Source organism: Ambystoma mexicanum, chromosome 8 (genome assembly GCF_040938575.1).
Source record: "Ambystoma mexicanum isolate Mex_15411 chromosome 8, UKY_AmexF1_1, whole genome shotgun sequence".
Classification (NCBI taxonomy): domain Eukaryota; kingdom Metazoa; phylum Chordata; class Amphibia; order Caudata; family Ambystomatidae; genus Ambystoma; species Ambystoma mexicanum.
The window spans coordinates 406697016-406723126 of record NC_090929.1 but is presented as its reverse complement, the minus strand read 5'-3'; the positions used below and the strand labels follow the sequence as shown (position 1 = coordinate 406723126).

Sequence of the window (26111 nt, the reverse complement as noted above, 5' to 3'; positions counted from 1 at the left end):
TTTCTTTGTTTTCGATCCAATGTTAGATATAAAGAACACCTCCTCATCCTCTTCCTCAGCGATGTTCAGTTCTTGGAGCTCCTGTTCCACTATGGCTACATTTCTCAGTTTGCGTGGTCCTGTATTGGTCGCCCTACGCGGGCCTCTGGGAATTGCAGTTGGGGCAGCAGCCCGGCACATTCTGGCAAAATGTCCTGCAGCCCTGCAGCGCCCACACACTCTCCCTTTTTCTGGACAGTCACTGGAGTGCGGGAGATCGTAACCGCACTTTGAACAGGGCTGCGATATGTCAGTCCTCTTCTGAGTACACAGGGTGTGACGGGCTGGCGTTCGCTGATTGTCCTATCGCACAAACCTCCTCACTCTTCACGGATTTGACTGCGGCGTCTGGCACGGCTGTCAGCCAGTTCATAGGACCTCCCCATGTCAAGAATATGAGTCCGCGTCAGCCCCGGTTCCCTGAGTACCTGTCAACGTAGCTTCCCCGAGCTACAACCTTGTAGAATCTGGTTTCGGACCATCCCCCCTCTTCATTCTCCCAGTGACACGTGGTGGCGTAGCCGCCCACAGAACTGGTCCAACGACTCATCTTTGTGTTGTTTTTCGCTACACATTACAAAGCGTTCAAAGTCTTGGTTAGCAAAAGGTAGAAAATGTTCCTTCACTTATTCAAAAAGTCCTTGACCCTACCCATGATAAAGGCAGGACCCTAGACTGGGTAGCCACCCTAAACTGCCGAACAATGATTAATAAAATTACACCCCAACTCTGGATTGACCATTATCTAATTGATTTCAGCTTAACACTTAAACACACCAATACAGAAAAAAATATGGCACCCCCTCTTCCCACTAGATTGAAAAAAATCATACCAGACAACATCCTACCTCTTCTCCTCCCTGTGATTATTACCTTGCCAAGCAATTCCGACCCAGATATCCTGGTGGGCCACTATAATGACACTACGGCTAAGGTCCTAGATACTATTGCCCCACTTAAAGTACGCAAGAGCAAACAAACTCACAAACACATGGCTCACCCCTCACCTTAAAGAACTTAGACTGGAAAAAAGGAAGTTAGAAACTACATGGCAACATTCCCCAACGGTAGAAAATAAACTAACACTAAAACTCTGTGCCAATAATTACAAGAAAGAAATTATCCAAACTAAAAGACAAGTCTACAATGAAAGAATCTCCAAAGCATGCTCCAAAACCAAGGAACTATTTATTTATTGAATTTAAAGTGCGTTTTTAGACGACTAGCATTTTTTTCACACTACATCACACAATATACATATAAAATATACATTTCTTATAAACTTCATTTAAAAACAATTCTGCATGATTTTAACAAACATTCTTGGCACACATAGATACCTGCTTCACTTCCGGAGTGTATGGTACATCTAACAGTCCAATCTATGAACTGGCCAATCATCGATGATTTTCAAAGTCTCCTACATCTAGTCCATTATTGCGTAGGGTTACTCTCCTCTTTTTTGGCCATCTTTTTAATTGCTATTCCCAAACATGAAAGGCTGAGTGGCTCAAAACTGATGTCTTGGCCATAAATATATCACTCCAGAATAGGTCAGAATTATAATTTCTGTATTTTCCATACTATTTGTGATCCTGCGAGAATTAGAATTGCCCATACCTCCACCGGACAACGTACCTAAAGACAAGCAATGGTGCACTAGAATTCAAAATGCCCTAGCAAACAAATTTAAAACACCACAAACTAAAATTGCAATAAAAAAGCCTCTCTCCCCTTGGCTGAAACACCTACTACCACCACTCCTAATGACAAGCCTGATTTATTTAGCTCCATTTAAATTCTCCAAGGTCTCCATTCAGGAAACTGAAAAATGATTGCCTCCCTAAAGCCATCAAACTGTAAAGGTGACAACTGTCCAGCCCAAATAATTAAGGATGCGGCCAGAGATCTAGCCCCCTTTACCTCTAAACTCATTAATGCCTCCTTTTCATCCAATACTGTCCCAAGTAGCTTAAAAGAACCCTAGGTTCTACCCCTTCTTAAAAAACAAACGTTAGACCCTTCCATCCCTACAAACTACAGGCCCATCACAACGGTTCCATTCCTCCTTAAGATAACAGATAGAGTAGCCTATCTGCAAATTCAGAGATACCTTGAGACAACCAACTTCTAGGCTCTCGCCAATCGGGTTTCAGACCTCAGTACGGCACCGAGACAGCACTAATATACCTTAAAGCTCAAATTGACAAGTTCAACGACAAAGGTAATACAGCTATGCTACTCCTCCTTGATCTGTCGGCAGCGTTCGACTTGGTGGACCATGCAGTATTATGCAAACACCTAGCATTGGCTGCCTACTTTTTGAGTGAAGCCATAGCCTGAGTCCAGTCCTTTTTAGATAACAGAAGCATGCAAGTCTTTTCCACCTCAGCATCAGCAGACCCAATTCAAACAACATGTGGCGTCCCTCAGGGCTCATGTGTTTCACCAAACATGTATAATATCTTTACTAAGCCTTTATTTGACAAATTGGACAGACTGGGTGTCACCTACACAAATTACGCAGACAACACCCAGATCCTCATTCCCCTTTCGGGCAATTTCACCTCAGATACAGCCTTAGTAAATTAAATATACATCCTCATTCAGGCATGGATGGCAACCCATGGCCTCTGCCTGAATGACGATAAAACGCAGATCCTGATCCTTGGCTCGGCTAATAACGTAAGAAAACTTGACACTAACTATAGTGCCTTCAACATTGATGGTAACACAATTACAGTCGCCAAAGAAGTGAAGACACTTGGCTTCTATCTGGACTGCACGCTAAATCTAAAAAAAAAAACTGTTAAACTCCTTGGCCTCATCCACGGCCTACACTGGCAAACTCATTAGAGCATGCAGACCTTTCCTCTCACTAGCAAACTGCATTATCTTAGCTAATGCCCTTATCTTATCTAAATTGGACTATTGCAATGCACTGTACTTAGAAGCCAATAAATACATCATTAATATACTACAAATATTGCAAAACAATGCGCTTAGAACGGCACCGAACCTCCTCACTAGAGAGCACATATCTAATGCTAGAAGAAACCATCACTGGTTGAAAATTAGCGATAGGATCCTCTTTAAAACTGTCATTAACTTTCAAATGTCTCAACAATGCAGCCCCTCCATACCTGAAGGAAAGAATAACTAGAAAAACTTCTGTACGACCCACTAGGCCATCCAACTTCTACTGCCTCCAAATACCCAGATTCAGACTTAAAAAAACAGGAGGCAACAGCTTCCCAGTAAAAGCAGCCCAGCAATGGAATGCACTGCCAGTTGAGCTCAGAAGGGATCAGTCTTATTACAGTTTCAGACGCTACACCCGCACCTGGTTACGCCTCAACGACCATTAGACTAACGACTGCAGTTGTATGTTTACATATATGCTTCCTACCTGTACTATCTGTCGACACTTGTAACTAAGCCTCCAAGCATTCTATGTACCCGTCTCTACCTGTAACTAAACTTTAAGTATTCTTGTGATGGTGTGCGCCCAGTTACCTAAGGGTTTGGTGCGCTCTACAAATAAATAAACAAACAATTCTACACCGCCTGATATGAGTCAGCAGTGGGGTTGAGGGACTCGAAGATGCAGCGTATCTCAGTTCCTGCAGCGTATTGCAGCGTCGCCAACTTTGCTTCATTGTCTGTCTCTCCCATGGCCTTGAAATACATCTCCAACTTCTTGACCCACAGCAGCCATCTTGGGCACAATTTCGAAGGTGTGCGACATGTCAAATTCTGGCAAGGGGGCCAGCGTGCCTTGTTGCTGGGCATTCGCCCGACTGGTGGCAGTGCCCCCACCCCTTGAACGTTGTCCGCAGGGTCACTCATGACCACGGACCGCACAGGCACCTGTCACTCTCGTGAAGGCAGCAAGCCCGCTGACGTGAAGGCTACTGGGTCCCAGTGTGCTTTGAAGTATAATTAGCAACCAGGCACAGTGTAGGATGCCTCTATCCCTTGGCATCAAGAACAAAAAGAGAAGAAAATATTGCTCTGTATTAGAGATACTGCCATGCACAGTCCCACTATGTACACACTGTGGGCTTATGATCAAAATTTACTTTTTTTTTTAAGTCCCCAAAAAAATCTTTTTTTGTGTGAAAAATCCGAACCTCCTGTGGTTCTCAGGTAAGTTCTAGCCTTGGAAGGCTCCAATAATTGCTGCGGATGGCACATGAACACCCTTGTGGGGCGCAACCATCAACGGCATAAAATCGCAATGTGGATGTTGATTTTGGCATCAGATTGAACCCCCCCTGTCCAGTGGCATCCTCGTCGCCAGTTTTAAAAGCTTCAATATGCACACAGAACCCCCGTGACCAGGCTTTGCCCTCCTGTACCTTGAATGATACGCCGGACACGGGTATGTCTTGCACGGGTTCCCGGCATGCTCTTCCGAGAGCCGGTCCTCCCCCTTTATATACATGCGCAACGGTCAACACTGCCATGGCGCTCACATGACCAATCACGTGACTGTCACATTCCCCTCTGCTCACATAAATCCTCGAAACCTGCCAATGCCCCCCAGCGGTGGGGATAACTAAGTATTGGCTGTACTGTTCACTGGTACAGTGGAAAACCTATTGGGAAGGGAGGAAGGCATAGCTCTCAACCATTTATGTGGCAATGGTGGGTGAAAACACCCGATTTTATTTTTGGCGGGTGAGAGGCACATTGAAACGAATGGGCGTGCAGGAGGCTTGGCGGGTGAGGCAGCTGTTTACAAGGCGGGGCGGGTGACACCCGCCAAAAGCATGTGAGTTGAGAGCTATGGGAAGGCGGTGTGTCCAGCCCCACTCCATAAAACGCATCTCCCCCAGGCAAATCACCCTTCTGCATGAGAAACCCAAAAAAGAACTGAATCCGCCTGTACTGTAAGTAAATCTCACCCCTAATGCATAGCTCTCAACCTTTTTCGATGCAAAGGCGGGTGAAATCACCCGATTTTGTGTTTGGCGGGTGAGAGGCCCATTGAAATGAATGGGCGTGCACACGGCTTGGCGGGTGACTCACCTGTTTACAAGGCGGGTGACACCCGCCAAAAGCGGGTGAGTTGAGAGCTATGCTAATGCACATTACAAACCCGCAATATACACCGAAATACCTCCTCCCCAATATATTGCCTCACCCGTGTGAAGTACATTACATATCTCCAAAATACACTGAAATAACGGAAAAATGAATACAACTGAATCCGCCTGTATTGTAAGTAAATCTCACCCCTGATGCACTTTACAACCCCCCCAAAATACACAGAAATACTCCCTCCAGAATATTGCCGCTCTGCATTAAAGTTAAAGTAACAATTAACATACGATAACTTTAATACTTACAGTGAAACAAATTCAAACACCAAATAACAACTATAATACGAAACGTGTTTTGTAACGGAGCAATCTCTCCCGCTCCTGGAACGTCTTGTCTTCCCGCTCTGTCCCCTCCCGCTCAAGCATAAAAGATGACGAACTGAACGTTTGAAACCCACGTGATGCCGAGCAGCCCACGTGATGAAGAGGAGGCGGAGCGTTGCTATGGCCGTTTCTCGGATGGGAACTAGACACTACCTTTACCAAACGCTCTTTTTCCGTTTCCAGGCAGCATCAGGTGAGTGCATGCGATCCAGCTCTTGGGCTGAATTTTATATGCATTTCTTTTAGCATCCATCAACTTAGATCGTTCTCACCCCTTTGTTGTTAAATTGGTAAGAGGAGCCCTTTTGCTACTGCACGTTGAAGCGAGAGTCTGCAGCGGAAGCTGTAATTCGTCGTTGTACTTATCACGTTGAAATTTAAAAATGGTAAGTACGTGACTTTCTAAACATCTGGTTTTTTGAAATTACACAGGGCAGCCTGTTGTTGGTATCTCATTTACGGTACAGTTCAGGCTCTGGAATGCGCGCGCAGACGCAGTAACTGCTGTGCGGCTATTACACAGATTCTCTCCCTCGCATACCTGTGCGGGCTACTCCACAAAGGACATTTAAATGTGTGCATCGGAGTTGTGGACATTGAGGGGCTCTTTTTCCCACCAGTGCTCAACTGTGCAAGGCAGAGGATGTAAAGGGATTCTGAGCCTTTTCAAAAGATGTGCACTTTTCAAAGCACATGGAAAAAAACATTTCCCCGTACCTACTTGGAACAGGTGCAGGGGGATATAAAATGTATGAGAAGGTCACTTCTGAACCTCTAAACAATGAGTGAATGTTAAGTCGAAGAGTGTGTCTGTGTGTTTGTGCTGGGCCATGGAGCTGATTTTGGCTGGTGAGGGCAGCACAGTAATAATGCACTTAAAAAAAAAAATTAATTGGCATTTTCAACAGTAAGAACACATGCAACTCATGATCCCATCAACGCACCCAGTCCTGTTCCCACGCCCCCAAGGTCATAAACTCTGTAGATGGCTCCCGGTCCCAAGTTTCTGTGAGTGGCCAGCTCTACAACCAGCTGTTGTACGGGTGCTTGCACCGTTTGAGAACCCCACCCCATCCTCATAGTCCTCGTCTCCCCTAGAGACTTCAGCCATATCTCCTCACAGCTTCCTATGACGGTGCCCTCCCCAAGTGGAGCAAGTACTCGCACCAGCAATCTAATTTTCCTCCGCCACCATGCAGTCAGTGAGTCCCAATGCAGGATAATGTTCAGTCTGAGAGAAACCTTTGGTGATCCCCCTTGAATCCAACAGGTCACCGACTAGAGTGCCACAAAGTTCCAGATTTTACGAATCCATTTGGGTTCTTTGTTTGCATTTGTGTGCCCCCACTATCGGGAAGACGTATGTCTTTCTTTGAGCTTTCAAGTGTAGATTTTCCAGAACCCTGCCCATTTCCAGGATGGCCATCTCTGTTGTTTGGCATGTGACTGCCAAAAACACTATTCATTGCTGCACGGATCATGCCCCAATAATGCTGTATGACTGGGCATTCCCACCAGATATCCTTCTACAGTCCCAGTTCCCCACATCCCCTCCAGCAGAGTGCTGATGTAGTTGGGTAGAATGTATGTCGTTTTTCTGTGGTGAGATGCCATTGGACCATTATCTTAATCCACATCTCATGAATCTGGATGGCCTGCGTGAGCCTGGGGATATCTGCCCATAACTGAGTCCAAAGTCACCCCCCCCCCCCCAACGGCTGCCCCACTGCAGTTTCCCCCTGCTCCATATAGTGCCATACCTGGCTCCTTGCCCCTTCTGCTATAATCCCATATAACACTCCTACCAAATGCCTATCCCCATGTCCAGCGTTAGGAACTGTTCAAAGGGCGTGAGATCCCTGGTGGCCGCTGACGTGACTATTGAGTTCATAAGCCAGCGCCTCAGTTGATAATAGTAATACCTCTCCCCCTAATCTATCCCGAAGTCCTGCTTGCACTGTGAAAAGGATTTAAGGTCCTAACCCATGAACATGTCACATAGTTTGCAGCACCCTGCCGCCTCCCACCCATTGAAGGCACCCCTCTCCATGCCCGGTGTGAACTGGGGATTCCTAAACAGCGACATCAGCGGGGAGGGGAAGGTGGTCAAGTTCACCCTCCGCACAGCTCATCCCATGAGTTCCCCCACTAGGGCCCCTAACCTGCTACGGTACATGTTTGCAGGTCTATTCCCCTTTGGGTTGCTGCAACACCTCGTCCAGCGGTGAGCCCACCACTGATTTATCCATCCGACACCCGACCTTCCTGGGATCGCCCCATAACCATTCCTGGATCACTCTGATTTGAGCCGCAAGGAAATGGAGGAAGAAGTTTGGCGCTCACAGCCCTCCCTTGCTTCTGGGAGACATTAGCATCTGCATAGCTACCCTGGGTCTCTTGCAGTTCCAAATAAATGACCCCACATGTTTTGAAGGGTCCTGAAGAAATCTTGGGGAACCCCCACTGGCATGAACCTGAAATAGTACAGGAGTTTTGTCAAAGTCGCCATTTTAAGGGCATTTATCCTCCCCACCCAGAATATTGATAAGGGCACCCATTCTGCCAGCAGCCGGTGCAGCTTTTCCGCTAAAGGCGTGTAGTTGGCATGCTAAAGAGCACCCAGTGAGCCAGTAATCTGGCCCCCCAAATATCTAAAGCCGGTTTCCGCCCATCTATAGGGTACTATACCCTGCGCTTCCTGAACCTTTTCTGAGGGGGCGGTCACGTTTAATAACTGACTTGTGGCCATTTATTTTTTACTCTGCCACCTCCCCATAGAGAACAAGTTCCTGCGAGATCCCTGGGAAGGAGGTTTCTGATTCTGTGATCAAGAGCAGCATGTCCTAAGCAAACGCTGCGACTATTCCAAAGGGGATCCCCCTACTTTCTGGGGTGGCTCTAATGCTGGTGAGATTGTGACCCGCTGGATAAGTTGTCCGTTGATTGCCAGACGCAAGGAGGGAGTTTAGTAGTTGGCTCTTAATTTAGAACCGAATCTCATAGCCTCTATGGTATGGAAGAGGAATGGCCATTTGACCCGGTCAAAAACCTTCTCAGCATTCAACGCTAGTATAAGTGCAGGGGTTGTAGATTTATTTACTTTTTCAATCCGATGACTGACCCGCCTAATGTTATCTGAGGTCTTTCCTGATGGCAAGGCAGCTATAACCGCCCTTACTTCTTCGGGAGTAATCTTGGGGAGAGGGCACTGGGTCAGGTATTCCCTTTGGGCTCCCCCCTCGTGGGATTTCGATGTATGCAGGGATGAATAATATTCTGTAAAAAACGAAATTATGTCAGGTAGAGCAGTGCTTTCTTGGCCCCCCGCCTTTATTTTAAGGATGTTCTCATCGTTTCTGTTTCCTAATCAACCTCGCTAACGGGCCATCCGCCTTAATGGCTTTGACATAATACCTCTGTTTGAGGTAGTGCAATAAACGCTCTGCAGCTCCAGTCTGCAAAACATCTAATGGGCATATATTCCCTTTGCAGCATACTCCCTGCGTTATTTGCCATTTGCGCCATTATTTGTGTAGTTTAGCTTCTAATTCCTCCTGAAAGAGATCCTAGTTGTTTGTCCCTCCGACACTTCATCACAATGAGCTCCTCACTCAATGTAGCCTTAAAAGCGTCCCACAACACCTGGTCGAGTACACCTTCTGGAGAAACACAAGATTTTATTTTATATGTACTCACATAGGACTCCATCCTTAAGGATGTGGCTATGGAACTTCCACCTCCATAGGCCTGGTTCGTTCTGCACCCTATTTAAGGTAATTGTTATGGGCGCATGGTCTGACGGGGCGATCACTCTTAGCTCTATCCCCGCGAACCTACCCAATAGTGACCTCGAAATCCAGGAGTAATTTATCCTTGAGAAGGATCTATGAATGTGGGATTAAAATGTGAAGCTCCCCCGAGTTCCCTCCAGCCATCTACCAATTCCAATCGGGCCATGTGTTCATTCAAGCAGGCAGGTGGTGCTACCTGGTTGTTGAACACCCTTTCGCTCCTGTCTTCTCTTGGGTCCCACGCCAGATTAAAGTCGCCTATCAATATTATCTGCCCTTTGGTAAAAGTCTCCAATTTGGTCAGTGTCACCCACAAGAACCCATTTTGCCCCATATTGGAGGTGTAGATTGCTGCCACTGTCTATGTCCCCCACTCCCATTGGAAAGCATACAGTCTTAGGCTCCAAGCCGCACCCTATGATCTATGCATCAAAATAGGATCACAGTAGCGCCACACAAACACAAGCGGGCCTGGGTAAATCCTTTCCTGTTATCACAGCAGGTATCTGGAATAATATGCCAGTCAACATAAGGAAAGAACCCAACTACTTGCGCTTTCGTAAGCTAGTGAAAACCTACCTCTTGGACTGATAACGCCACCTATGACTCACTGATCTTGAGATCACTAGTTGAACTGTCCCGTCACTTAGACTTTCTTTCGTGTCCTTGTTTCTGCGCCCCGATACTCGCAAGTTACTGGCTCATTACTTATAAATAAATAAATTAATAAATGAGAGCGGCCGCCAGATACTTATCCTCTGTGGCTATGACCTGGTAGCCTTGGATGTCCCGAAAAGCGATACCCCCCTTGTCTTCCCTGGGGCATTGGATTAGAACAGATGGCAGCATCCCTTGATTTTCAGCTTAAGCCAGTCTCTCCTCTGAATGTGCGTCTCTTGGAGGGCTAAAATTCTCAACTTCCCCCGCCCCAAGAACTAGGCTTAATACAGAGATATCCCTTAAGTCCAAGGCTTTAGACCCTAAAAAGTCAACCCTGAGCACTGTTGTGAGAACTATTAAGAACACTCTGCTCAAACCACTAACCCTTGAGGAAGCCCAGCCTCAAGATTCATGTGATATTGCATACAGTCCAATAATTGCTCTGTCTGATTATGTCACACAAAATATGTTGCAGGAAATATTCAGGCCAGATTTAGGCTTATTCTTTCACTGCACACCGGTTGTTTAGCACTAAGGATTTAAAGTGCAATATTGTTATACTTTGTTTTAATTTTGTTTCACCTTTGTATATATGTGTCACTGTAAATTGCTCACTACACACTTGTATTATATAATGTGGTTTCTTTCACCACATTGTTTTTCCCTTAGAGTTGGTTGCATATGGTCATACTATTCAGCAAATATAGAGCCTTAATAAATAGTGGCCTCGGCATGACTTGTAAGTAAGGATATAGACCACAACCATCCGCAGAGTTATGTGAAGATCTCCCCAGTAGTCCCCTTGTCTAAGCATCTAGTGTTGATTCAATACGTGACAAGGAAGGAACAAGTTTATGCCCCCATTGAAATTAGGAGGGCTGTATAGAATTGGCTAAATGGGAGAGGGGACAACTTTTTCCTGTTGCCAAGAACTGTTCCACCTTCCTTCTCTTGACCAGGGAATTATGTCCTCTGATGTTTAGGGAGGTCACCCGAAGCACTTCCCTCTTTCCCATGGTCGTCTTACCGTGCGGCTTGCACTAATGATGAGTGGCTGCCATTGGGATCTACCCCACCCCCAAAAAACCCCTCTTCCTTCACCTCCCCCGTCTGGGCAGCCTCAACCCGCCTCTAGCTCCCCCGTCCATAATTTCTGGATTTGAGCCCTTGTAACAACCCAGAGTAAACCTGTGGGGTCCCCCTAGACCCATGTAGATAAACCAAGACATTATTAGTCCTCAATCTTCAGTACCCTGGTACCTTCATCACAGGTGGCTACACGCTGCTGTTTCCTTCCCATTCGAACAGTAGTCCAAAGGGAAAGGTCCATTTATAGCATATGTCCGCTCACATGAGCGCACGCACCACCGGGTCCATCATCCTACACTTCACTGGGGTGGTCTGGGCTTGGTCCTGGAATAGCTGAAGTTCCGAGCCATTGTAGCTGATTGATCTGGCCCTCCTGGCAGCCGCCAGCACCATCTCCTTCTGCCCGTACTTGTGAAAGGCCACCACTACATCTCTGGGTCAGGCCCCTGGCTCTCCCCTCTTTGGCCCCACTCTTTATATACGGTCCAGCTCTATCCCGACCAGTCTTCCACTTCAAGCAGGTCTGCAAACACTTGCTGCGCCGTTGTGCGTAGATCCATGTCTGCCACCTCCTCAGCAAGGCCCTTTATTCTGGAGTTAGATATTTTAGAGCGGTTTTCAAGGTCTTCCCTCTGGGTCTCGAGCTTCTGCATGACCCTTGCTAATTGCTCTACCAGCTCGTGGATCTTCCTTGTGTCCTGTGACTTCTTGTATGGCGATCTCTGCTGTATCTGTCCGCTCCTCTGGTTTAGTTATGTTTCCTTCACCTCTTGCAACGATTGGGGCAGTTCCGCTCGCATCATGCTAAACTGCGATTGAATGGTGTTCGCTATCTTGTCCCCAAAATCCTGAAACCATTGACCTCCTGGGTGACCAATCTTTTGCGGTGGCTGCCAGCGCCACCCCAAATCCTCTCCTGCCCCGGGCCCCTTATCTCCCCCAGCCGGTACCTCACTGTGTCTGCGCCAGAGTCTCTGCAGATTTTTTTCACCGACTTAGGGGCATCTTGCATGTCCATGCCCTTATTTTTGGACATAGGGTTTAGGCAGGTCTGATTGGGGGGGCAGCCCTGCCCCCTCATCTTCTCCTTGATAACCTGTCGCACCCTTTGGATCTCTTCTGGCCACTTTTTCAGGGCGTAAGACCCCCCGCCTCTGTCGCTTTGTGGGTCCGCCCTTGACTGTGCGGGGGGGTTGGAACTCCCCTCTAACTCTGCGCAGGTGAGCCACTGTTTGTCCTCCTCGGGTTTCAAATGACTCTCGTCCTGGCCTTGGTGCCAGAATCACTCAGCCCTGAGCCCGACCAAATGGCCTCTCCCTTGTCTTCCTTGCCCACCCTCGATGTAGATGGACTCTTTATCCCTCTATTCGGCCTCCGGATTGGCTCGGGGAGGCCAGGACCCCACCGGTCACTGTCTCAAATGCATGGTGCTCCTCTTGCTCCCTTTTCACCCTTACTGTGCTTCTAGATGGGGGTGCGGTGGCTGATTCACTATATGCAACTCGAAATTTGACCCCAATGGGCCTCCTGCCTCTCCGACTATGACGCCACAGGACCTCCCCTGGTCTTTTCTGCAGAAGTGCTGGCTTCAAAGCTTGTGCAGGGGCCCTCCCACCGCGCTCACCCACTCCTCACCGTCGCTCTGCTCAATGCTGGGGATTACTGCCTGCTCATCACTGCCTGCTTGCCCCCTTTCCTTGGGCCAGGGCGCACGCTGACCTGTGATGGTTCTTCCCCCAAGGGGGTTAGTCAAGCCCCTCAGGGTTACTGCATTCCTGCGTCTTTACTTTTGCTGTGCTCCACCTGCCGGGCCTCCTGGCAGCGCCGGTGCTCTTCTGAACTGCGCAGCTCTCAGCAGCGCGCTACGGGTATGGCCCCTCTGGATCGTCCTGATTTCTCCAATGAGAGATCCGCCTCGATCTTCCTGCTGGTGCTCGCCAGCAGGGGAGCCCCCGCTCCACGAATCCAGCCCCGGTGGGCCTCCAATATCGCAGGCAGCTCCTTCCTGATGGGCTCCTTTGCGGCCCAATAGTGGCTGCTTTCCGCTACCCCGCCTCGTAGCTGCACTGGGCCCATAGCCTCCTCAGGTCTTTATCTTCTTGCTTGTGGTCTGCGCTCGTGTCTCTGAGCTCGGCCTGCAACAGCCGCGGGCGCAGTGCCTCTGCACCTCAGACACCACAGAGACGAAAACCACACACCCGCCTCTGACAAAGTCCCCCAGCGATCGGCACCGCTGCACTCCACCACCGAGCCTACATTGATAAATCCCTGCTTGGGGATGGCTCTTTTTATTGTCTATGGCCCCAGGTGGTGAGAGCTCCACGGTCCCGCTGCTTTCTCTTCGGCGGCCATCTTGGGATCCAAATCACGAAACACTTTGTAATGGGTATCCATCATAAATGCAATTCCAAAATGCTGTTTCTTTTTTTTTTTATGTACTTTAATGTGGCTGCACTGGACTATCTAGCCACATTTTCAAAACATTTTTGTTCTTCTTTTTTTTTTTTTTTTTTATTTTTTTACTGGGATTCTATGACTAAGCCGTTCTGTGTTTAGATTGGCATTTAGGACAGTCAAGCCATTTAAAAAAAAAAAATAATAATTATTATTATTTTTATTTATTTATTTTTTTACTGTGGTGGGCATCAAGGATAGCAAATAATCATTATTACGCATCTAGACTCGCCTGCATTGTGCAGCCATTTTGGACATTTTTTCTTATTGTGACAAGACATTTTTAAAGGCAAAGCCAACAGGAGTGTGGCAGAGCCATGGTGAGCACGATTTCTTCTAGTATGATTACTGGCATTATGTTATATTAAGTTGTTTTGTACCGGGCAGCGCTACCACCCAGGTGCAGTGTCCATGCGCTCGTGTGGCTCTGCAAAACGGGGGCGGAGAGGTTAGTGGAAGAAAGGGCTGAGAGGATAGGTTCAGAACAAGGAGGAACTGTTTTGCATGTGGTATATTTGTCACCATGCCTCGGGTGTGTGGTAGTGTTTTGTGTTGGTGTTAGTGTTGCGTGGTTACGATGGGTTGGTCGTATGCACTGGTTAGATGGTGTCCCTAAGGGATTCAGAGTCACCGGTGGTCGTACCTGTTATGTAGTCCGGCATCTTGGGGTGTTGTTGCATTTTAGATGGTATTGGGCTATGTGCGTGGTTCACTCTGGATGTCGGCATAGTAATGGTTCTCTGTATTTTTGAGTGTGGCTAGTCCAAGATCTGGTGTCGAGGCGTCAGTTATGTAGGAGGAGCAGGAAGGGAAGATGGTTAGTAAAGTTGGTCAGTTCGTTGTGGTCTCTCTCTGGGGTGGCCCTTTGGATGCCGCTTGCCGGCATCTAGCCAGGTTCTTCTTTGCGGTTCTTTGGTCCCTCTCGTCTCCTCTCTAGTTTGTCTGTGGTGTGGTTGTTGTCGGTGTCCCTTTTAGGTTGTCATTGTCTGTTGAACAGCCAGGCATTGAGCAGTTTCCTGAAGGTGTTGTGGTCTTCTGTGGTTCTCATTATTTTGGGCAGGTGTTAGAAATTAGATGTGAGAACGCAGTTCTTCAGAATTCCTTTTTCTCTTAGTGTTTTGCCTCTATTTGTAGGTCGTTGCTGGATCTTAGTTCCCTAGATGGGCGATACCAGCTAATCTTGTCTTGGAGGAATTCCGCTCCTGGTCTGTGCAAGGCTTTGTGGGTGATGCCGAGTGCTTTGAATTTGATGCACTTTTTAGCTGGTAACCAGTGCAGGATTTTCAGTGCTGGAGTGATGTGGTCTCTTCTGTTTACTTTTAGTAGGATTCTGGCTGCTGTATTTTGCACCCTTTGGGGGTTCTTGGTGAGTCTTTCTGACATTCCTAGGTAGAGGCTGTTTGCGTAGTCAATTCTTGTGAGGATCAGGGATATGATTGTAAGGGTTCTCTGGGGGAACGAGAGGTACATATGAGTAGTTGTAAGAGGAAGAAGCTTTTTTTTTTTTTGGTGATTGCGTTGACTTGCGGTTCCAGTGATGGTCCATTGTCGATGATTATCCCTAGGTTGTTTACTACATTGGTAGTGTGGTTGCGTTCCCATGCCGATTGGCCAGTTGAAATTATTGGTTCCCTCCGTCGAATCCTGCGGGTGAGAGCAATTTCAGTTTTCATAGGGTTCAGTTTGAGGTTGTTCGTTGTCATCCAGTTGTATATGTCTGTGAGGCAGTTCTTGGGGTTATTATTTTGTTCCTTTGTTCTGTTTTCACAATCAGTTGTCGTCTGCGTAGTTGTAGGTGATCTGTGGGTTCGAATGATTTTCATCAGTGGGCACATGTAGATGTTGAAACGTAGAGGGGAGAGGCTGAAACTCTGTGGCTTGGTGTTTGAGATGAATGGTGTTGGGTAGATTTGTTAGGAATAAGGTAAGCCATTACAGTGCAGATTCCTGTATGCCACATGCCATCAATCTTTTTATTAGTTTTGCATGGCTGATTGTGTCAAAAGCCGCTGATATGTCCAATAGAAGCAGGGCCGATTGGGTGTCGTTGTCTCAGTTTATTTTCAGGTCGTCCCATATTGATAGAAGTGCTAATTCTATTCCTCTCCTCGGACTGAAGCCAACTTGTGATTGGTTGAGTATTTGTGTCGACGTGTTTTAGATGGATTTGTTAGACGTGGTTCTCGAGGATCTTCACTGGGTAGGGCATGTTATCAGTCTGTAGTTGCTTGTGTGAGTGGTTTGATGTATGCTGATTTGAATGAGGACGGTACTATTCCTCTTTTGAGCGATAGATTCATTAGGTTCCTGAAGCGTGCCCTTTGAAGACGTCCAGGGTGCCGGGGTCCATTGGTGATCCTGTAAGGTTGGTGTCCTTGATCAGTGTGGCAAAAGTTTCCTCTGTGATTGGTTCTAGGCAGATGAGTTTTGCTGTAACATCTGGTGTCTGTGGTCCAGTGGTTGCAGTTGTATTTGCCCCGGCTAGGTTGATATATTGTGTCTATTTTTGCTCTCAGATGGTGGTGATGTTTGTGTAGTGGTGATGGATTTTCTTTTTTCCTTTGAGGACTGTTGCTTTGTACAGTTTGAGTTGTCTTTGGTATTTTATTTTGTCTTGTCTGGTGTATTGTTCTCTCCATGTAGTTTTTTGGGAGTTGTTTTTCAGTTCTTCTGTGAACCATTTTGCTACCACTTTTTTTCTGGTATTGCTTTGAATGTTTTAGCTGGTGCTTATTGGTCAAGGACCTTGGTGATCCAATTGTTGAGTGTCTTTTGTTGTATCTATGTTTGTATCGGCGGGATCTCTTTCGCTTGGGACGGTTGCGTCTAGAAGGTTTGTTAGGGCCTCGGGTCCAAGTTCTTCCAGTTTCTTTTCTTGCTGGTATAGAGTATTTACTTCTCGGCCAGTTTGGGGTGTGATGTAGAATGGTATCAAGTAGTGGTCACTCCACACCATTGGTGTAGGTAGTGCTGATGTGCATAGTCCTTCCCTGCAGAAAATTGCATCCAGGGTGTCTTCGATGTCATGTGTGGATCCATTTACTATTTGCTTGAACTGCAAGGTGTACAGGAGTGCGCAGAGTGAGTTTGCTGTGTACTCCATTTTCTTTTTCGAACCATATGTTGAAATCTCCCACTATGACTAGGTTGTCGTGGTGGGTTGATAGCATGGCAGCCTTGTCCGTTAGATTTGTTGCAAAGTTGGGGTTGTAAGAAGGTGGTCTGTAGATCAGGAGGAATACTGTGTTGGATTAGTTGTTGAGTTCTATCTTGATGAGGAGGGATTCATAGTCTTCCACATTGATGGTGATTTGAGATGCTCGGACGTGTTTGTGTATAATTGCGATTCCGCCTGGTTTTTCGGTTTTCTCTGTTGGCGTGTATTGATTTATAATTGTTGGATATTGCTTTGTTCGCGATGGCTTTATAGTTGTCTGATAACCAGTTGTCTGTAAGGAACAGTACGTCTGTGTCTCCTTCGCTTAGGAAGTCGGAGTGTTTTGCCATGGATCGAACTTTGAGGCGGCTGCAATGTAGTTTGCTTGATTTGTCTTGCTTGCCTATGATTAGGTGTGACCATGAGCCTCTTAACTCCAACTCGTTTGAGGCTGTGAAAACAGACCGCTGGTCATCAGTCATTCATGTCAAAACTCACCCTGGGCTGTGTCTCAGCGCTAAAAGACAGGCATGCCTAGGTTCATGTGCTTACCAACATGATTAAACATATGCAGTCAGGAACTGTAAAGTTCTTAGAATCAAAGAGATACCACTCTGATTCATTAATCTGAATCTTACACTTGACACAGGAGTTATCATGTTAATGCATTTAATATGACCCCCGCCCCCCTTATCTTCTGAGGATTCTTATTTTCATTAAGCAAGCTAAAGCCAAAGCAGATATAACATCACACCTATGAACAAGATTGCCATTTGGGCGAAGAGCATGTTTGAATAGATAAACTAAAACCACCAATTGTTCTATTAGTTAACAGCATGTGTAACCTGTATTATGAAGCTATGCTACACTATGCTATACACCATCAGTCTCCATGCACACAGCAATCAACACCTGTCACTCACGTTTAGAGCGGAGTGTGCTTCAAATGAGACGGCTCCTTCTTGGGCTGACGATTTCTGCTTAGCCTGGCCTGGCTGTCTCGCTCCTATTTTGCTGCTGCTCTGCACTCCTCCCCAGGCCCTCCGCCTTGAATTCACTCGCAAGTCTATTGTGCTTCCTGGTTTCCCCCTTTTTGTGCTGGGCCTTTTATGTATCCAGTTACATGGTTTCCCTGCACCTGAGCATTCGTCATATATCTGCCGTTTGGAGCAGTGGAAGCTAGAGCTAGTGTGTCGCTGTGTTCGTTCGAGTTGGGCCTCCTATGTAAAACTACATTGGGTGGGTTTTGCACCTCACAGTGGGATTTCTGCACCTGTTTATTGAAGCTCTACAGCACTGCGCATGGAATGCTTCTGTGGGCTACTAGATAAGTTGGCTATCTGTTGTCAAGAGACCTCTCTCTCACTTGTTACCTATCTTTCTCCATGGTACTCCATGGGCCTTAACTGTGCGAATGTGCACAATGTTTCTGTTCGTGTCTGTCAATTTCCTGTTCTTGAATCCTTATCGGATATAACACTTCCCCTTGTGAGGTCAACCATGCTGCTCTCAGATCACACCATTAGGTGGTAAGTCCAAGCTCACACCTAATGGTGTGCAGTTAAAACAGGCTGTTAGCTGTCATTTGGGGTCTGCCCATCTTCAAGTGCAGGAAAGCACCCCTTCCTGGACATCACTGCTCTTGCAGAGCCTACGAATATTTGTTCAGCAAGTGTAGCACACTAACCTTCTGTGTTAAAATGTGCTGTATGTTTAATTAACATCTTTCCTTGCCTTAATGCTACAGGCCACATGAGATATGAAAAAGCTGTCTTAAACTAGGCTGAGTTCATGTCAGATTTCCCTTTCGGGTTGTTTGTTAGTATTGTTTGTTCTGACTGGTGTGGTGTTGGTTTGGTTTCCGTTCCAGGTGGGTTTTCCCCAGTTGAGTCTGTTGTGTGGAGTTGTTCTTTGTTGGTCAGTCTCCTTGTCGAGAAGACCGATGAGGTTTATGGCAGGGTTGGCTGGTGCCTGTTCGTCCGGGTGGTAAATAGGGTAGCTATCCCTCTGTTGTTCCAGTCTTGGTAATGTAGGGGGTGTAGTGTGTGATGGATTACAACTTGTCCTGGTTGTAACGCTTGTTGGCTGTCGGTTCATTGTTGCTGTGACATTTTTTTGTTTACCACGTTGTATGTGGATAAGTAGCGAGCAATGTAGTCTCTTTGCTCTGTAATTTGTATGTCTCCTTAGGCCATCTGGGATGTTTTTTGGGGTTGTGGGATCATGCTGGTCGGTGCCTTCCCGAGTGGTTTGGGTTTTCTTATTATTTATGCTGTCTGTTCTGGCTTCTTTGTCTGTCTTGTGGCGAGGCATGATGTGTGGATTGTGTTTTTGAGTGGGCGTCCTTTCGATTTAGTGTTTTTCCTGGTCTTTTTTTTAACTTATGTTTATTGACATTTTTTAGGATACAAATCACAAAATTGAGGCACATAAACATGTCAAACTTCCTTGAACAGATCTCCCCACCACACCCCCTGAGTTAATCACAGCGGCCTTTCTAGTAGAATGAACAGTAGTCCAGTTACAAGAGGCAGTAAGCCACAGTTAATAGCTGCACCAGTCCTTTGATTGGCTAGTTGTGTACCCTTCTGGCGTTGGCATGGTCAGAGGATAGCGTGATTACTCCGTAGCGGTCAAGAGTTTAGGTTTATCACTACCCCATTTTAACATAAAAGTCCCCCCATTCAATGACGATCCCAGGAAGTCATTCACCACAGCAGACAGTTTCTCATACGTAAATATGTCCCATAGTTTGTTCAACCAATCATTTTTGGGGGGTAAGGAGACACCCTTCTATTTCTGGACTAAAGCCATTCTCCCCGCTCTCAGCATAGCTTCAATACATTTTGGGAATCTTGTCTCATTTCTATCCTCGTCTGGGACACCCAGGAGCAGTTGGAGAGGTTCCAGGTGAGGGCTTATTCCCACTGTGTCTTTGATCCAACTGAGGACTTCAGACGAGTAAACCTTTACCTGTGGAACCATGAACCCGTCTCGTCACAGACTGGGGAGGATCCCGGGAACATTTTGAAAAGTCTAAGGGTGGGGGGGCGGTAGGTACCAACAGTGTAGTATTTTGAAGTTGTGCTCCCTTGCTGAGGTGTAAAGACTGCCAGAAAACATTAGCTTGTACATATTACCCAGGATTCTTCTGGAATTTCCTGCCCTGATTGTTCGGCCCACAACCGCTTGCAATTCTGTTTCCCTTCCAGGTTGTACGTAATCAATATTTTGGACAGGATTCCCTTTCTTGATCTGACTTCCTTAATGAGTTTCTCAAAGGGAGTGAGGGGTCTAGACATCTTGGGGAGCCATCTCGGGTCGGACAGGATACCCTTGAGGCAACGGTACTCATTAACGCTCAGAGAATCTGCCCCCAGAGACTCAGAAGGGAGTGAATTCAATAAATTGGCTTTCCGGGAATAGTTGACCAGCTCACTAGACCGTTGTCGGGCCATTTTTGTGAGTGGCGAAAGTCCCTCTCTCCAATGGGGACCCCCCACACCGAACTCAACGGGGATGGCCAGGAAGAGAGGAGGTTATTATTATGCTACCCTTTTTCCATAGACTGCACAAGACAGCCAGAGTGGGAGGCTTCCTAATGCGTTTGGAGATGGCTTTTGTTGGGGACCATAGTAAGTCCCTAACTTTCTTTGGGTGAGTGCATAGGTCTTCGATAGAAGTCCACTGTGTCTAAGGTGTTCTAACATGACTCGAAGTTGGGGCCCCTTGTAGCACAACCAAACATCGGGGAGCCCAAAGCCACCGTAATCTCTAGGAAGGGTTAGTGTTGTAATTTTTAATTCTAGACCTCTTCCCATTCCATATGAATTTGTTTATCTTTAGTTTGTCAAAAATGGGTTCAGGGAGAGGGGTAGGAAGGACAGTAAATAGGTAAAGCAGCCGGGGAAGTACATTCTTCTTAACTGTTACCATTCTCCCAAACCAAGAGTGTTAGGGGGGGCCCAGCGAGGTAAATCTGTTTTGATCTTCAACAACATTGGGGAAAAGTTGTGGTCTACCAGCCTTGCAAGGTCCCTGGGGATTTTAATTCCCAAGTACGAGGTAACTATGTTCTCAATTCTCATCCCACCTATGGTTCTTTTGTCTCTGTTGCGGCATCATTGCTCCTAATGGGCATTATGTTAGACTTGGGAATGTTTATTTTCAGGCCTGCGAACCGTCCAAACAGGTTTATTTGAGAGAGCGGTTCAGGCAGGGACTTTTCTACATCTGTCAAGTAGCATAGGATTTCATCCGCAAGCAAGAAGAGTTAAGATACCACATTGAATTCCTGCGTTTATTTTGGTTTTCCATAATTGAAATGGCCAGGGGCTCCATCGTAAGGGCATATAACAAGGGGGAAATGGGGCAGCCTTGTATAGTTCCTCTAGTAAGGTGGAAGGGGACCCAGGTAGTGCCGTTAACTGTCACCCTAGCCCCCGGGTCATTATAATGGACCAAGATCCATTGCTAAAGTTGTTACCATACCCCATCTTTTGCAGGACCTTCCCCATGTAAATCCATTCTATTCGATCAACGGCTCTCTTGGAATCTATTGAGACCAAGTAAGCACTCATCCCCTTATTTTGCACTTGTGCATTAAGTTGATTGATCCCCTTTTATATTATCTGAACCCTGGAGGCCAGGGATAAGCCCTTCTTGGTCTCCATGGACCAGGGAGGACATTGCATGGTGAATTCTATTTGCTAAGACTTTTGCCATGATCTTTACGTCAGTATTCAAGAAAGAAATGGGCTGGTAGGATTGGCATAGTGATGGGTATTTGCCATCCTTTGGGAGAACGACTATGAGGGCTTAGAGCATGGATCTCGGGAGGGATCCAGATACTAGGACATTGTTGAACAGTTTGGTTATGAAGGGGGCTAGAGTAGAGTGGAACGTTTTAAAGATTGGAACCATGAAGCCATCTTCCCCAGGCACCGTGCCCTACTTAACTTTACCTATGGTATCGAGAACCTCCTCAGTAAATGGGGCTTCCAGAGCGGCTACTTTGTCTGGAGACGGACAAGGGATGGGGAGAGCGTTTAAACATTGGTCGATGTTGGAAACTTCCTCCATTATATTCGTTCGTATATAGAGATTTTCAAAATATTTAGGAAATTCCTCTGCCTATTTGGGTGTCGTCTAGAAGTTTTTCACCTCTTGCTGGTTGTATTGCGGCTACTCTTATAGAGTTTCTTTGCTCCCTTACCCTCCAAGCCAAGATTTTGTCAGCTTGCTTCCCTTTTTCCATGTATTTTTGTTTTAGGAACGCCAATTTACGTTCTGTTTGATGGATTAGGAGGGCCTTCAGTTCGGCTCTGTGTTTTTGTAGTTTCTCCTGGTCTCCATGGGCATTTGGGACCTCAGTTCCCCCCAGTTGCAGTTTTTCTATCTTGCCCTTAAGTGCTGACACCTGTGCTGCTCTTTCTCATTTCTTTTTGGCTCCCATTTTCTATTAAGACTCTTCGGATAGTTGCTTTGAATGCCTCCCACACTCCCGGAATCCCCACCTCGCCAGTCATTGAAGCAAAAACTTTCTTTGATGGATTTCCTCAGTGTCTGGGCCATCTCCTTATCTTAACAACCAGTCGTTGCATGACCATTTCGTACTGTGTTTAACTGAGAACCATTCCCCTATTCTAATTCTGACCATGTCGTGATACGACCACATTATGAACTCTGTGGTTGATTCCAGCACTGAGCTTTTGATTAGGAGGTAGCATATCCTTGAGCATGTCGTGCACTTTGGAGTAGTAAGTGAAAGGGGGGGTGGTCCCACCCACTCCCTTGGGAGAAAGAATCCACCACTCCAAATTCTACATTGGTCTGTTGAAAGCAGAGAGCTGTGTTGTTGTGCGTGTGCACGTGTGTACGGGGGGGGCTGCCCTTTTCATTCTCTGGCTCGGTCCAGGACCATGTTAAAGTCGCCCCCTATAATGAATGAACCTTCGAGCGATTGAATCCTACCCTTCAATGAATCCCAGAATTGGTCCTGTCCGTCATTCGGACAGTACACTGAGACAAGAGTAACTGCATTTTCGTTTATTCTCCCCATTGACCATTACTTAGTGACCACAGGGATCTTTTAACTACGCCTTAGGGACAAAGTTTAGCTTGGTAGCCACCACAATTGCAACCCCCTTCTTTTTAGACTGGTTGGAAGCGCCAATGACCATATATATATCTTTGGCTATAAAGGCTGCCTTTCCTCTCTGCCAGTGTGTTTCCTGTAGGTACATGTTCAACCTAGATCGGTGGAATTCGTGGGTTGTTGGGGATCTCTTGTTTGGGGAGTTTAAACCTCACATTTAGTGAGCCCAGTGCCAAAGTATATTAGCCATTCAAATCTGAATTTGAGCCATATACTATCTTTTTATCGGGACCGCCTGTCCTGTGAACTGGTGTCATAAACCAAACCGTGTTGACTTGTTAACCCAACCTTCTGAAGAATAGGCCTAACTGAAATATTGAGCATGTGAAACCCTGTGCAAACGGCCCTCCCAACTGTACGGGAGGTTCACCGAGCCACTTTTTTTTTTTTTTTTTGCCATGTCCAGTATTTTTGCTTTTTCTGAGTAGTAATGGACTTTAGCTAATACTGATCGCAGTCCTTGGGCGCCCCCTCCTGCTCTGTGTGCTCTATCGATGGTGGGTTCCATGGTGTTATGGTCATTAAAGATTTTTCTGACGTCTTTGTTTATGGCTTTAATTATTATCCCTTTCTGGAAAGCCATAAAACCTCAGGTTGCACCAGCGTTCTTGGTTTTCGAAATCATCCATTTTCAAGGTAGACTGTTCCTCCCTTCTTTCCAGTACCGAGATTCTTATGTCACTCTGGGTCTCCAGGATGTCGACCGATGATTGGTTTGCTTCAAAGCCCTGAATTCTGTCGTCCATATTGTCCACCTTCTTGTCACGCCCGTCAAGCCTTTTGTCTTGTCTGATGTGAAGCCCCTTCCTCGAGCAGCACTGTCATGTCCTTCCTAAGGGACTGGGAGTCCTCCATGCTTGGAGACTGCAAGAGGAGTGTAGTCACCTGGGCCTGTCTGGGGACTGCTCCGTGGTGTAATCTTTGGAGCGTCGAAGACAAATTCATGAGTGACAGGCCTTCAGGGAAAACCGCAAGAGCAGGGTGGCGGCTTATGTTGGAGAAGATGATTAGTCTCCCGCTCCAGTCGAGCACACCAGTGCCAGGTGGTTAAAGCTGCAGTGGAGTCAAGGGGGCCCGAATCACCAGGGAGGGACACCACTCCTTGCAGGGGGCGCAAGCCCTCCCAGCAGTGGAATCCAGCCTGGGGCACTCAGGTTGGTTTGGGGGGGAGGGAGCCTGCCCTCAAATGGTACTTCTCCTTGTTCTGGGTTCCCTTAGGGCTCAGTAATGGACTGTTGATAGACTGTAATGTTGGGGAGGGGGGCCCGCCTTGCTTGGGTTCCTGCAGCCCACCTCCGGAGTGGATGTGGGGTGGGCTCCAGCAGGGCGGGATGGAACAGGGGCACAGCTAAGGTCTGCCCGGCTTTGACCCCAGTGCCCCTACACGTTGGTCCCGCGACAGGGCAGTCCTCCTTCAGATGGCAGCCGTCTGGGAGTGGGGGTTGCAGGGTGCTCTGGGGGGCCGCCCCTCAACTGCACTTTCTCACTGGTCTAGCAGCCCACAATGACCCTCCGGTTATAAGTTCTCCCTCTCGAGGCCTGTGGAATTCAGTCTCCTTTATTTTTTATTTATTACGCCCTGCGGTGGTCCGGGCCTCGTCAATCACCCCTCCTTCTGTGTCCGGGACTCCCTCCCCCACCAGTTAACTTCAGCCTTCTGGGGGGCAGCCACCTCGTGTCCCGGGTCTGGTGGCGGGGGGGGGGAGAGGCTCAGATGCCCTGTGGCTGTCCCTCACTCCTCACCTTCTACTTCCACTGTCAGTGATCACCCCTCTCTAGTCCCTGCGCGTCGGGCGGGCGTGGGGAGGGGGCTTCAGGCCCGCAGGCCATGCGCCGCAGCTTTGCCACTCTTTGACCCCACTTGAAGGCCCTGGCTCTGGTGACGCTCCTGTGGAGCCCGTACCCAGATCAGGAGCAGGGCTCTCCCTTAGTTCTCCGCAGCAGGACTTATCTCTGCCTTCCTCGGTCCCCAGAGCTTGGGGGGGTGGAGGCCTGTGAGGGGGCGGCCCGGTATGGCACACACGGGGGTGGGCTGTTACTGTCAGTGTGGGCTCTCTGGGGGGGCTCTTAACCCAGAACAAACCCGTGGGTGAGGCTCTGCGCAGAGCAGTTAGCTCATCTCTGCGCCCCCTGGTGGACAATCCTTTCTGGTCTTTTGGGTTTAGTCTTTAGTGTTTATGGTTTGTTGCTTGTATTTGGTTGTGGGTAGTTGAGACCTCCGTTGATGGGACTTTGATTCTGTTTGTTTATTGCTTCTTTCTTTTTTGGATCCTATGTGTTTTCTTTATTTTTAAATCATGGAGGTCCTTTTGGTTATGGTTGTTGATTGGTGGATTATGCGCAAAGCAAACATTATTTCTGTGTAAATGAATGCATGTGAATACTGGCCTATATTGGGGCAGTGAGCATGGACATTTATTGATTGTGAGGGTGCTTGGTTCCTGCTTTTGACTGGGATGGCAAAGGATTCTCACCCAGGGTGTGCATGCTATGTTTAGGCCTCCGCCTTCCACTTGGCCCAACGTAGTCTCAAGCTTTACCCATGCCACATTGGGGATTGTGAGGGTGCTGGGTGCCTGCTTTTGACTGGAATGGCAAAGGATTCTTACCCAAGGGGTGCATGCTATGTTTAGGCCTCTGGCTTCCGCTTTGGCACAATATAGTCTTAAGCTTTACCCTTGCCACAACGGGGGTCATTCAGCACAAGTGCAGCTAAGCAAAAGTGGAATGACAATCTGTATTAGTCCGCATATCATCCTACAAACTCTTGAGGTCATCCCAGAATAATCCCCAAATCAGCAGGGGCAAATGTGCAACCTCTTGAAGTGTTCAGCAAGTCATCCTAAAAGCATCAGGATTAAAGACTTTTCTAAAATGGAGATGATGTTGGCATATTCATGAAGTCCTCCTAAACTCATCCCCCCACCATTCTGAGACATTTTCTGATGACTTTAACAGCGTGATACCATCTGATGATGTGGAAATGACTTCCAGTGTAGATCGATCATCAGATGACCTTGGATAGTCTCTAAAGTCCTCCTTTTAGGCGAGGGTGAGAGTGGTCAGCTGCCAATAAAGAAGTGCAGGCCTGTGGTGGCATAGGCCAATGGTGGAAGCGGGCGGATGCTAAAGGTGATTGGGTGTGGGAGGCCAGGACCCAGGAGGACACATAAGGGCCCTGGTCACCAATCTCAGCAACTGCTGGGTTTAGCAGTGGAGGGAGGAAGGGAAGGAAGAGGTGAGAAGAACAGTCTTGACTAGCTTCCGGAATTTGAGGAGATCCGGCTCAAAACAAAGAGGAAGAGGGAGGCTGTTCCAAAGGAGGTAGCCTG

The 26111-nt window shown here is 47.3% G+C and overlaps 1 protein-coding gene across 2 annotated transcripts in view; it reads left to right on the top strand.

Annotated features, from left to right (window-relative positions):
• The first annotated feature begins 5538 nt into the window (after nt 1-5538).
• The window catches only part of MIIP (migration and invasion inhibitory protein), a 157796-nt gene continuing 137223 nt past the window's right edge, over nt 5539-26111 (top strand). Inside the window, exon 1 of one of the 2 annotated variants that reach the window (XM_069609904.1) lies at nt 5539-5664. The gene's annotated coding sequence lies outside the window, so the exon portion shown is untranslated. The remainder of the gene's footprint in view (nt 5665-26111) is intronic. The other variant, XM_069609905.1, reaches the window with a different exon arrangement.